The sequence below is a fragment of the Lampris incognitus genome, chromosome 1 (assembly GCF_029633865.1).
Source record: "Lampris incognitus isolate fLamInc1 chromosome 1, fLamInc1.hap2, whole genome shotgun sequence".
Classification (NCBI taxonomy): Eukaryota; Metazoa; Chordata; class Actinopteri; order Lampriformes; family Lampridae; genus Lampris; species Lampris incognitus.
In genome coordinates, this window is record NC_079211.1 from 127,265,059 (window position 1) to 127,279,366 (window position 14,308).

Below are 14,308 nucleotides of genomic sequence, written 5' to 3' on the forward strand. Positions count from 1 at the left end.
AATTATCCTGTGTGTGTGTGTGTGGGGGGGGGGGGGCACGGTCACCTCACAGCAGGAAGGTCCTGGGTTCGAGCCCCGGGGTAGTCCAACCTTGGGGGTTGTCCCTGGTCGTGTTGGCTGGCCAGTACAGGGCGCTGGGGCACCGCCCCCTTCAAATATCAAGAGATTAAAATCTATTTAAACATGTTAAATATAATTTAGTCGTATAATGCAAATAATTATGAAATAAAAGTGTTTTTCAGTCTGTGAGCACCTGTCAGCAGCCATTAAATATTGGTTCCAAATGGTATTTTGTTGAATTCTGTCTGAATACATATATACTTCCTGGGTGAGGGGCGGCCAAACGACACCTTATGTAAGCCCTCATTTGGCGAGCAGGTGACCTGAGGCTGCTGTCTAATTGGTTTCTTCAGATTTTCCATCGGGCGCAGCTGTGTGCCCCAGACACTCCCATTTTTATTGGCATCGAATTGGTATTGTTTTAATGTTTTTTGAGCTAATGTGATTGGACAATTCTCATGGCTGTCAATCATGTTCACACCCACCATGACGCCTTGTCTCGACAATCAATCATCCACCGTCTACGAACCCTGATAAAATCTATAGGCTACATTGTCCTTAATAACTCTGTGACTGCGTGGACATTAAAGCAGTGGTCAGGTGTGCTGTGCCACGGTAAATCGCGCCCCCCCCCCCAAAAAAATTTTTTAATACCAGCCGCCACTCCTCTGTGTGGAGTTTGCATGTTCTCCTCGTGTCTGCATGGGTTTCCTCCGGGTGCGCCGGTTTCCTCCCACAGTCCAAAGACATGTAGGTCAGGTGAATCGGCCCTACTAAGTTGTCCCTAGGTCTGAATGTGTGTGTGAGTGTAGGCCCTGTGATGACCTGGCGGCCTGTCCAAGGTGTCTCCCCGCCTGCCGCCGCCCAATGACTGCTTGGATAGGCTCCCGCATCCCCGCGACCCTGAGAGCAGGATAAGCGGTTCGGATAATGGATAGAAGGATGAATGTTGTTGGAACAACACTCCGTTAGCAGCCATAATACTGAAAAGTCTTTTGTGTGTCTCTGAAATGTCAGCCATACTGTGTCTGCTTGTGATGTCACTGGAGAACAATTTGTCAATGTGAAAACGTACTTCCTGGTGGTTGGAACAGCCAAGATGGCGGCAGAGTGGTAGACGCTTTTTCGGAACTTTTCTCCAACTTACACAGAAAAGTAGCATCAGAGACTTATTCAGCTGTTTTGAAGTAATGTCTCACAGTTATTCAGCTAAACACAAAAGTGAAGGTCGCTCACCTGCTACTCCCAACAAAAAAAAATCGCCTCTCTCAAAAAAAGGGAAAATGGAACAAGAAACGGCAAGCTAGCTGTCGAGGAGCAAGGCTCTTCGATTGGAAAATCTATTGAGGAACTCAAATCTTCATCAACTTCCTCTCTGCTGACATGCAAGCTATAAAAGGTACAATACAACACATGGTGGATAGAGTCAGCAAGGCCGAAGAAAAAATCCAGTCCTTGGAAAACAAAGTTTTGGAGTTGGCGCGCTGTAAAAGGAGGTGGAATCTTCGCCTACGCGGTCTCCCTGAAGAAGAAGGGGAGGAGGTGAGACTGAAGGTGATCGACATATGCCAAAACGTGGCTCCAGGCTATAAAGAGAAGTTTCAGGTAGTAATTGATTCGGTTCACAGGCTTGGTAGAAAATACCCAGCCAAAGCACAAGCCCGCGACATCGTCTTTCAGTTTTCTATGATGCATTTTCGTGACATGGTCTGGAAGATGTCCAAACACTCTTGAGTACCTGAAGCAAAGAAATCTCCGCTTCAAGGAGGCTCTCACTCCGGAGGATCACGAAAAAATGGAACCGATTGTGACCAATAATCAAGCAAGTCCGTCAGGAGAAGATTGCCTACTTTGTTGGAGGCAGAGCCTTTGTAGATAACAAGGAGATACACTGACTGATCAGATGCTCGTGTAACCTGCACGACAGGGGAATGGGCCTATGCTTGCGCAGGGACAGTTTACAGTCTAATGTCTAAGTTCAGTGGAGATTGGTGTAGGTTTTTTTCTAGACCGGATTCTAGTACTCACCCCAAAGACAACACACACACTCGTGGGTATAGTTTACAATAAAAAAACCAATTTATTTCAACAGTTCAAAGTAAAGTTATTTCAATATCAATACTAAATTAGATGTGTTATATATATATATATTTTACTCTATTATACTTTTTAAAAGTTCTTCCTGATATTCTATTTATTGTCTATATCTATCTATATTCTATTTTATACCCTTCTAATATATTACTTATGCAGCCATATTCTACACTAACAAATTAAAGAAAATAATCCAAAATAAAGTATGAGTGCACTCAAAGAAAATAATAAAGAAAAGAAAAGGGGGAATGATTCAGTCTTCCAATCTGTGCAAGGTGCAATGTCCAGATCCTACCACAATCACAGGGGCAAGTTAATGTAGAGGCGATGATGATGAATCCAAATCCAGGGCGATGATGGGGGCAATCCAAAGGGGGTATCCAAGGGTTCCAAAAGGGTGTCGCAAGGGGGGTTGTTCGGGGTACTAAAAAAACCAGTCAGGATTCCAGCAGCGTACAAAACACAAGAGAAAAGAGTCTTCCTTCTTCCTTCAACGGGAGATCATCTGTCTTTGGATAAAATCAAGACATCCTACGTAAATGGCTATGATTACATGGAACACAGAAAGCTGTTTACTTTTTAGCTTTGGCTAGTGGCTCACCAAGGAAGCTTCGTGGGAGGGATATTTTTTGTCGTAGTTCAAATGTCCTGTAGCTCAAATATCCGTAGTTCAAATATCAATAATTCAGGTATCCATAGTTAAAGTTGTCCATATTTCTAAATATCCGTATTTCTCTTCTCTATTGTCGACGGTTGTTTGCATGGTTTAAACTCTGTAGCTCGTGTGCCTCCTAGAGGCTACTCGTGGAACTTACATACGTCACAGGGTACATGTAATCATGTGGGTTACATTCTCCCCCTCTAAACCGCATCAGTCTCTGCATGCGTCTAAACACTGTATGGTCTTGCAGAGGGCACTCTAGAAGAATCAGGGACATTTCTGCCCAAACTTTCGAAAAATGAGGCCATGGCTAGGACTAAAGGTCTTCCTAGTTCACCATAACAGAGTCTCTCAGGGGGATGTCTTTCTCTGATAGATCTTCTGATCGGTTCGCTCTCAGACGGGTTTCCGTCAGACAGGTCAGCCTGGCCTGTCACACCAGTGGGCGGTGCACTCTCGGGTTCAAGTGGGTTGTTTTCAGGTGAACGTCCTTCAATAGGTCCAAATTGAGGTACAACAGTAGTAGATGATGCGGGGTCTCCCTCAGGTAAGTGTCTTCGAACAGGTTGAGAGAATTCATCTGTGACTACTTCTGTCTCACGCCCAATTGGTTTCTTTTCAAGTAACTGATTGTGAACAGACTCAGGGGTATGGGGTACTTCACTAAGGAGTGGACTGTCAGATTGGGAGAACTCCGACGGACTTGGATTCAACCCGACTGGGTTCAACAGTTCCGTGGCACGTGCTAGAGGGGTGGCCTGTGTGGTTGTCCTAATGCTTTGGGGAAACCTTGTGGAGATCTGTGGATAGCAATCCTCATCCTCGTCACTGCTGGGCATATCTGGGTCAACAATATTGTCATGCCTGGTCTGCTGCGAGACTGTTTCCCTGCGTCTCAGCCTCCTTGTTGGTAAGTTTGTGTCAGGTTCTGAGACTTTATCTGTAACAGGTAGAAAGCCGCAGGGCAGAAGAAGGTCTCTGTGAAGGGTACGGTGTGGACCTCCACCCTGTTCTTGCTTGACGACATACACTGGGCCATCTCCCATCCTCTTCACCACAGTATGGACTTCCTTTTCCCATCTGTCCGCAAGTTTATGTTTTCCTCTTAAATTGACATTCTTCACCAGAACTCTATCTCCGGTAACAAGTTCTGCGGCTCTGATCTTTTTATCAAACCTGGCTTTATTCTTCTCTCCCATCTTCTTAGAGCTTTCAGAAGCAAGTGCATAGCTGTCTTGGAGGCGCTGTCGAAGATGTTTAACATACTCTGAATGCGACTTGAATCCAATTTGGTCTGGTGTAAGACCTAGAACCAGATCAATGGGTAGTCTTGGCTGTCTACCAAACAACAATTCATATGGAGAGTAGCCTGTGGTGTCATTTTTCGTGCAATTGTATGCATGGACTAGCGGTTTGACAAAGTCCCTCCAATGATATTTATCCTTGTCTTCTAGCGTCCCGAGCATGCTGAGAAGGGTCCTGTTAAATCTCTCGACAGGGTTTCCACGTGGATGGTATGGCGTGGTTCTGATCTTTTCGGTTCCAATCAGACAGCACAACTCCTTGATGGTGTGGGATTCAAAATCTCTCCCCTGGTCACTGAGAAGGCGACTTGGAAAACCATACTGTACAATGAAGTTTTCCCACAGTGTTTTGGCAACCGTATTCGCCTTTTGGTCTTTCGTGGGGATGGCAACGGCAAACTTGGTGAAGTGATCCGTGATGACGAGGATGTTTCTAGTGTCCTTACTATCAGGCTCAATACAGAGGTAATCCATACACACCAGTTCAAGGGGATAACTGGTCTGTATATTCTCCATATGAGCAGCATGCTGGGAATTGGCTTTCCGCCTCACGCATCTTTCACAAGTCCTACACTTCTGTTCAACAGACTGAAACATCTTTGGCCAGAAAAATCTGGAACGAACAAGATGAAGGACACGCTGAGCGCCAAGATGACCGACTTCATCATGAAGGCCTTGCAATGCTCTTTCTCTGTAGCTACTAGGCAGCACCAGCTGATAGATCTGATTCCCACGATCAAGACATTTCCTGAACAGTACTCCATCTATAAGCTCTAGTCTATTCCATTCTCTAAGGAGCAGCTTGACTTCTGACAGTTCAGAGGACATCTCTGGAAAAGTGGGTTTTCGGTTTCCTTGAATGAAACTGATCACACGTCTGATAGATGGATCCTGTCTTTGAGACTGATACCAGTCATTGTGAGTCATTCCAGGGAGGGTGCCTTGTCCAGAGAACACAAAGTCATCAGGGATGGCAGAAGCATCTAAAGCTAAGGATTCAGCAAGAATGGGGAGTTCTGGCTGCAAATAGTCAGCCAAAGTGGTCACAGAGTGGCGTTGACATAAAGCAGACAGCATGTCACCAGAAACAGTTTTGCTTTCTCCATCCAAAACCCTTTGCTTCAGCTCTTCTATCCTCGCTTTCTCCTGCTTGAACTCCTCATCTTCTTCTGACGGACTCTGGGGTCTTCTGGACAACCCATCGGCATCTTGATTGCTGATCCCAGCCCTATACTTTATGGTGAATCTGTAGGTTGACAGAGCGGCTAACCAGCGATGTCCTGCTGCATCAAGCTTTGCTGTGGTCAACACATAAGTTAGGGGGTTATTGTCTGTTAAAACCTGAAATTCTGTTCCATAGAGGTAATCATGGAATTTCTCACAGATGGCCCATTTCAAGGCGAGGTACTCTTGCTTGTGGGCAGGATGGTTTTGTTCACTTCTGGATAGTCCTCTGCTGGCATAAGCTACAACCCTCAGCTTCCCATCGTGTTCCTGATAGAGCGCAGCACCGAGACCATCGCGGTTGGCATCAGTATGCAGGACGTAAGGAAGATTGGGATTGGCGAAGGCAAGAACAGGGGCCGAAGTCAGTTTATCTATGAGAGTTCTAAAAGCAACGTCACACTCTTCAGTCCACTCATTTCCAAAAGGTAAGGTGGGATTGATGGAAGTCTTGACCCTGTCCTTCTTGTAAATCTTCCCTCTTTTCCTTGGAGCAACATAGCCAGCAGTTAGAGCATTCAATGGCTTTGCTATTTTAGAGTACCCTTCCACAAAACGTCGGTAATATCCAGCAAATCCTAGGAAGCATTTGAGCTCTTTTCTGTTGGTGGGTTGAGGCCATTCTCTCAAAGCAGAGACTTTGCTTGGATCTGTGTGGACTCCATTGGCATCTACAACATGGCCAAGGTATTTAACAGAAGTCTGGAAAAAATGGCATTTTTCAGGGGACAACTTTAGGCCATAGTCTTTGAGCCGGTTCAACACTTTCATCAATCTGGCCTCGTGCTCTTCTAGTGTGTCAGAGAAGACAATCAGGTCATCAAGAAATACTAGTACTTCATTGAGATGCAGGTCTCCAACACATTTCTCCATCAGTCTCTGAAAGGTGCTTGGTGCATTTGTCACACCTTGGGGCATACGATTAAACTCATAGAAGCCTAGAGGGCAGACAAAAGCGGTCTTGTGCTTATCTTCCTCTGCAACTTCTACTTGATAGTACCCTGACTTCAGATCCATGACAGAAAACCATTTGGCTCCACTAAGAGCAGAGAAGGTGTCTTCGATGTTGGGGAGAGCATAGGCATCTTTGATCGTTCTCGTGTTCAGCTTCCTGAAATCTATGCAGAGTCTTATTGCACCATTCTTCTTCTTGACAACGACTATGGGGGAAGCAAATGGAGACTCTGACTCGCGAATAATTCCAGCGTCTAGCAGCTCTCTTAGATGTTGTTTGACAGCTTCTCTGTCAGAGGGATGAATGGGTCTGGGTCGCTCTCTAAAAGGGGCCTCATCCTGGAGTCGGATGCGATGTTTTACTGCAGTTGTATGACCATGAGACAAGTCATCAACAGCAAACACCTCTGGCATGCTGTTCAGCTGGTGTGTGATCCGTTTTTTCCACTCTTCTGGAATGGGGGAATCTTCCAAATCAAAGTTGGTGGTGTTACTCTGAGACTGAGGGATGTCAGGCACAGTCATATTTTGGGATTCAGACGGCATCACATACTGTGCTACCATCATTTCAGCTATCACCTGCCTTGGATGCAGTGTGACACTACGATCAGTCACATTTCTGAGAATGACAGGAATCTTGTTTAAAGATCGAAGTGGAGTTTCTATCAAGGAATTTTCAACGAACACTCCACCAGGTAAGGAAACGGTTTCAGGGGATTCGACCACGAAAAGGGAACGTGGGAAATGTTTCTTCATTCTGACATCTCCAAAGACAGACACTTTTCTTCCTGGTGGAATGGTGACAGGATGGCGTCCATGCAACTTAACATGATTGGCTGAAATCTCTTCCTGATGACTAAGGGCAACATGCTGGAACAGCAAGATACAGTCACTATTGATATTGGGCCTTTGTAAGAATTCTCTTCCATGCTTTTCTATGCCACCTTCATATAATCTGTCAAGGACATTGGTTCCAATCAATAGGGGAATCTGAGTGTTAAAATGGCAATTTGGCACAATGAGAACTAATGAAGAGACCTGTTCAGCTACGCCAGTGATGCTGCTGGGGAAGGAGATGAGGGCTTGGATATAACCCTGGTAAGGAACATGTTGGCCACCTGCACCTTCTATCTGGAAAAGAGTCTGAATGGGCTGGATGGGGAGGAACGATAAGTGGTTCAAGTAGAATGTCTCTGAAATGGTTGTTACTTGGGAACCGGTGTCAAGGATTGATTCACATTCTATTCCTTCAATGGAGACAGATGCAGTGCAGCGTGGCCCTACAAGTTCACAGGGAAAGGATTGGCTATTTCGGTATCTTTGTCTGTATCTATTTTTTCTTGTCTGGGTTCTATTCATAATATCATTAATGGGTTTGGGACTCTTATGCTGGTACTTAGCTCCTGAACGTCCCGAAACAGGAGCTGCTACTAGTTTAAAGGCATGGAGGTGAAGGTATGCGTATTCCTGTGAGCTTCACGTTTTTGTCTCAGCTCGGTGTTCTTTTGATGGACAAGAACGGGGTTGGGGGCACTCACACAGTGGGCAGCAATGTGACCATCTCCACCACATTTAAAGCAGAACCATGGCTTGGGAAAACGAGGCGTGTAAATTCGAGGTGTGGAGGCATTCGCGACCATACAGCTGGTTTCAATCTGAGTTCTGTTTGGCTGTGGTTCTTCCTTGATGGACAGGGTTGCAATTTGTTTCTTTAACTCAGCTACCTCATCGTGGAGTTTCTGTGTGTCTTCATTTTTGTTTTCGGCTGGGGCTTCGATTCCATAAACAGTGTGGGCATGCACTGAAGCTTTTGAGCTCCCTAGATGTTTCTTCATCCTATCTAGTTTAGCTGAACGACGGCCTTCTTCTGTCCTAAGCTGATGAAGCAATTCAGGAAATGAGGGTGGGTTATTTTTTTTCTGTTCAAGCTGAAGACCTAAAATCAACGAGTGGTCCCAGCATCCTCTGCAGAACTGTCTTATTAAGTGTTTTTCTGAATCTACAAGTGAAGCTCCCCCTCTAGAGATGACTTTAGTGAGGAGGGTCGGAAGTCTGAATAAATAATCAGATGGCTTCTCTCCAGAATTCTGGTTTGCACTCAAGAATGCAGCAAAAAGCTCTTCTCCATCTTCTACGACTCCAAAGGCTGATTCGATGTGGTTTACGTACGCAACAGGGTTTGCATTGACACCAAGTGGTTTCACCATGTCAGAAGCTGGACCAACCAAACTCTCTAGAACCTTTCTGATTTTTTGTGAATCGGTGACATAGGTGTCACTTAGAAGCAGCTCAACTTGAGTTCTCCAAGCTTCATAATCTACTTCCCCATTTGGCTTTGGAAGCCTACCTGAGAAGGTTCGAATTTTACTTGGGCTACTGTATGGTTGTGTTGACTCATTCTTAATAACATGTTCTACTACTATGTTCTGGATACTCGGGGGACTAATGATGTCTCCTTCAAGGCTCATTGAATTACGCACGGATGAGTGTGTGGTTGGAGCACGGTGAATGTCAGATATAGATGGCCGTCTGTTACATTCCTGGGTCATGCTAGGCATGTGCTCAACATCAATGTTAGGCTGAGTGTCCTGCATAGGGCTGTGATCCGGTAAAGACATGTTGTCAGTTTTCTGTGATGCTGTAGACCGAATGCGTCTCAGTTCATTTTCTAAGATGGAGGCATAGCCTGACATGGCACTACCACCAATAGCGCTGAGTTCTTCGAGATATTGCTGGGCTAAGTCTTTGCCTATTTCCTCTTGACATATTTGTCTAATTGTTCTGACATTCCATAGAGTAGTTGGATCAACAGGGCTAGGTATAAGGCCAAGGGTATCTGGGGTTATCCTGGTGATTGACTTTTCACACTCAAATTCTATTAATACCCTACCATTAGGTTGGTTGGGCTCATCCGCAACTCTGATGCAGGATGAGATCTTCCCATGTTGTTCGAAGAAGCTTATTATCGTTTCGGCAGAGCTCATTTCATTGACACCTTCAACTAATAAGCAGTTTTGTCCATGGACTTTATACTGATTGCAAAGATCCATATTGACTGTGTTATTTTCAAAAATAAAAAAATATATAATCAAGTATTTTATAGAGAGGTGTGGTCAGTGGGGTAGTATATGGCCTGAAACGCTAATTAACCAATCTCCTGGCTGGCTCGCCAACTTTCTGTAACCTGCACGACAGGAGAATGGGCCTATGCTTGCGCAGGGACAGTTTACAGTCTAATGTCTAAGTTCAGTGGAGATTGGTGTAGGTTTTTTTCTAGACCGGATTCTAGTACTCACCCCAAAGACAACACACACACTCGTGGGTATAGTTTACAATAAAAAAACCAATTTATTTCAACAGTTCAAAGTAAAGTTATTTCAATATCAATACTAAATTAGATGTGTTATATATATATATATATTTTACTCTATTATACTTTTTAAAAGTTCTTCCTAATATTCTATTTATTGTCTATATCTATCTATATTCTATTTTATACCCTTCTAATATATTACTTATGCAGCCATATTCTACACTAACAAATTAAAGAAAATAATCCAAAATAAAGTATGAGTGCACTCAAAGAAAATAATAAAGAAAAGAAAAGGGGGAATGATTCAGTCTTCCAATCTGTGCAAGGTGCAATGTCCAGATCCTACCACAATCACAGGGGCAAGTTAATGTAGAGGCGATGATGATGAATCCAAATCCAGGGCGATGATGGGGGCAATCCAAAGGGGGTATCCAAGGGTTCCAAAAGGGTGTCGCAAGGGGGGTTGTTCGGGGTACTAAAAAAACCAGTCAGGATTCCAGCAGCGTACAAAACACAAGAGAAAAGAGTCTTCCTTCTTCCTTCAACGGGAGATCATCTGTCTTTGGATAAAATCAAGACATCCTATGTAAATGGCTATGATTACATGGAACACAGAAAGCTGTTTACTTTTTAGCTTTGGCTAGTGGCTCACCAAGGAAGCTTCGTGGGAGGGATATTTTTTGTCGTAGTTCAAATGTCCTGTAGCTCAAATATCCGTAGTTCAAATATCAATAATTCAGGTATCCATAGTTAAAGTTGTCCATATTTCTAAATATCCGTATTTCTCTTCTCTATTGTCGACGGTTGTTTGCATGGTTTAAACTCTGTAGCTCGTGTGCCTCCTAGAGGCTACTCGTGGAACTTACATACGTCACAGGGTACATGTAATCATGTGGGTTACACTCGCATACGATTTCAGCTAGGAGGATAAGTTCTACTTTCTGCACATAACTAGCTTTCAGGTTACAGTGACATTTGTTTTGTTTAATAAGTTCCTTTATAAAGTTCTTTACAGTTAATGCTCAAGGTTTGAGAGACATTACTAAACGAAAGGCATTATTCCTTTATACAAAAAACTTTGATGCTGACCTTTTTCTGATCCAGGAAACTCATTCTGTTGTTGAAGATTATAACTTTTTAGAAATCACAGTGGGGGGAAGACTTGTGGATGTCACATGGAAATCCGCATTCAGCAGGAACACTAATTCTTAAGCACAAATTCAGTGGTAAGATCATCCTCACTCAAGCTGACCCATATAGACACTACATTCTTATGGTTCTTTCCTACAATGACAAGATTTTTCTGATTGGTAATGTTTATGACTATAACAGTTCTACGGAAAACAGGAGTTATTTGAAACTTTAAGTACAAATATAGATGCTGTTTTAGGAAAATTCTCTGATATGAAAATTATTTTGGGTGGAGATTTCAGTGTTACTGTAAATGATGAAGTCGACAGATGGCCAAGTAGACAAAAAGAAAACTCTCTTATAATTGAGTTTATGAATGAGAGAGGCTTAATTGATATATGGAGAGTCTGCAATCCCAATTCTGAAGTATTTACCTGGAAAAACAAGTCTGGCTCTTTACAGTCAAGAATTGATCTTTGGTTAATATAAAATTCTTTATCCTACTCACATTGTAAAGCTGAACTTATTCCGACACCTCTAACAGACCATAAAGTCATTCTATTGAATTTGAATATGTCATCACATGGAGTAAATAAAAGGACTCCTGCTTATTGGAAGCTTAATAATTCACTATTGCTAAAGGAATCCCTACATTAACTTATTAAAAATAAGATAACTTAGAACCTGATAATGGCAGAAAATGAAACAGCTTACGGGAAATACTGGGAGCTTCTAAAATTTGAATTAAGGAAACTTTTAATGGAAATGGATGCAAATATTAAAAAAGATAAGAAAAAGGAAGAAAATGGTTTGATTGTTGAAATAATTTCCTTATCTTGTATATTGCCTGAAAACATGTCTGAGATTCAAAGAACACAATTGCAAATACTGCAAACTAGATCAGTTATACATCAGCAAAGCCAAAGGAGCTTTTATACATTCAAGGGCTAAGTGGATCGAAGAGGGGGAACAGAACTCCAGTTATTTCTTTAAATTGGAGAAAAAAAGACAAAATAAAAATGGCATAACAAGACTTTCCCTAAATGGCACTGTTGTTGACAATCCAAAAGACATTGCTAAAATTTGTGAAAATTATTATAAAACTCAATACAAAACTAACTTATCAACAGCTGAAATGGAAGATTTCTTCAATTCTTTAGGTGAGGTTAAGTCAATTGGAGATGTTAACAAAACAATATGTGATGCCCCAATCACTATTGAGGAAATTAAGGCTGCTATTAAGAAACTTAAATTGAACAAATCCCCTGGAGTAGATGGGTTGACTTGTGAATTTTATAAAATGTTTTCTGCAGAGCTTATCCCCTTTCTACTTAATGTTTCTATCGAGAGTATAAACAATGAAGAACTCCCTCCTTCACTATGCCAAGGTTTAATTACTCTAATCCCAAAACCCCAGACAGATGTCCTAGTATTGGATAATTGGCTCCCCATTTCATTGCTAAACAATGATTATAACATTATGTATAGCCAATAAATTAAAGAAAGTCCTAAATTACATTATTGATGAATCTCAAAATGGCTTTATGTCTGGTAGATATATAATTGATAATACAAGACATCCTTGATATCTTAGACTATTCCAATTTAGTACTAGACATTCTCTTTCTAGATTTCCACAAGGCCTTTGACTCTATAGAGCATCAATTTATGTTCAAAGCTCTTGATTTATTTGGATTTGGAGAACATTTTAAAAAATCAATACGCACTTTGTATGCTTTTGGGAATAGTTCGATTAAGTTACCTCATGGAACTACAAAAAGATTTAGAATAGAACGGCGGATTGTCAGCGATGTCCCATTGCCGCATATTTATTTTTACTTCCCATGCAAATTTTAGCCTATTACATTAAAAAGAGTAGTTTAAAAGGAATCTCGATAGCAGGAAGGATAGTCTCTCTGAGTCAGCTAGTGGATGATACAACTCTATTTCTACAGAATAAATCTCAAATTGATATTGCAATTAAACTCTTTGATACATTTTCTGCAGCTTGTGGTCTCAAGCTTAACGTATCCAAATGTGAATTGCTTCCCATCAAGGCCTGCAGTGATGCAGAAGTTTCAGGAATTCCTGTAAAATTTAAAGTTAAATACCTTGGGGTCACCGTTGTTAAAGATCAAACTGCAAGAGTGAGTGAAAACTTTAATCCACTTTTTTCTTCACTACAGCAGAGATTTAATCTAGACTTGTCCATGCTAGCTCAGCTCTCGATGCCTCAAAAGATACATGTACAAAAATTGAGAAGACCTTGTTTGATTTTATTTGGAAAAGGAAATGTCATTTCATTCGAAAAAAATTAATGATTAACAAGCTCAGTAACGGTGGTTTCAATGTTTTACACTTTCATACTCTACACTCCACTTTTAAAATTAAATGGATCAAAAGATACTTGACAAATCCAATTAGTTATAGAACTTTATATCAACATATGTATTTGACACATTAGGGGGATTTAATGCTATATTAAGATGTAATTACAATATAGAAAAGCTCCCTGCGAAACTCTCCAATTTTCATAAACAGTTACTATTATGCTGGTCCTTGGTATACAAACATAATTTTTCCCCTCACAAATACTACATTTTGAATAACCAGGATATATGTTTCAAGCACAAATCGTTTTTTAAGAAATGGATTGATAATGGCAGACTACTTGTCTGTCAGTTGTTTAACAAGGAAGGTCATATGTTTACATATGGTGAATTCTTATCAGAATATAGCATTCCTGTACATCCTAGGGAATTCACTATTGTCGTCGATGCTATTCCGTCAGGTATTAAATCTCTGTTGTCATCGTCAGCCAGTGATATTATCATTCAGACTACTCCACCAGGATTATACATAGGGAATTCAGATCCTTTTTTTAGTAGAAAAACTAATAATAAATGTATAAGGGAAATAATTCAGAGGGGCACAATTAGTAAACCCGTTTTTGTTTGGAATAATTTATATATGCGATAGACTGTGAAAAAACATGGTTATTGCCCAGGAACTACTTTGTTTCAAATAAGGTGCGAGAGGTGTCATTGAAAATATTGCGCAGGTGTTATCCCGTTAATTCTGTTATTGTAAAATATAGGCTAAATGTTGATCCTCATTGTTCATTCTGTCACCACACAGATGAAACTATAACTCATCTTTTTCGGGACTGTACCTTTAGTCAAACTTTTTGGCATGACCTTAATTGGTTGTTTAACCGAAAATTAGATATTCAGCTCAAATTCAAAACTGAATTCATTTTAATTGGTCTCTTTAATGCCTGTCAAGAAAATGTATGTCATTAATCTTGTTTCTTTATTAGCAAAATTCCACATACATGTCAACAAATTTGCAAAACAGAAACCCAACCTTACTGTTTTCATGTCTTACTTAAAATCCTACCTGGACAGACTAAAATTCTGCACAAACTCAAAAGCTGTGAAAACTAGAGCCTTATGTAATTAATTCGATTTAATTTGATTTGTCATTTATTTTAATTTAAAAAATTTTTATGTCTGCATATATTTTATTTCTTTATCCTTTTATGTATTTTCTTTTTTATATATTATG

General features: G+C 41.2%; 1 protein-coding gene across 1 annotated transcript in view; it reads left to right on the top strand.

The window, feature by feature from the left end:
* abca2 (ATP-binding cassette, sub-family A (ABC1), member 2) overlaps nt 1-14,308 on the top strand; it is a 220,575-nt gene that overhangs the window by 122,170 nt on the left and 84,097 nt on the right. The window lies entirely within an intron of this gene.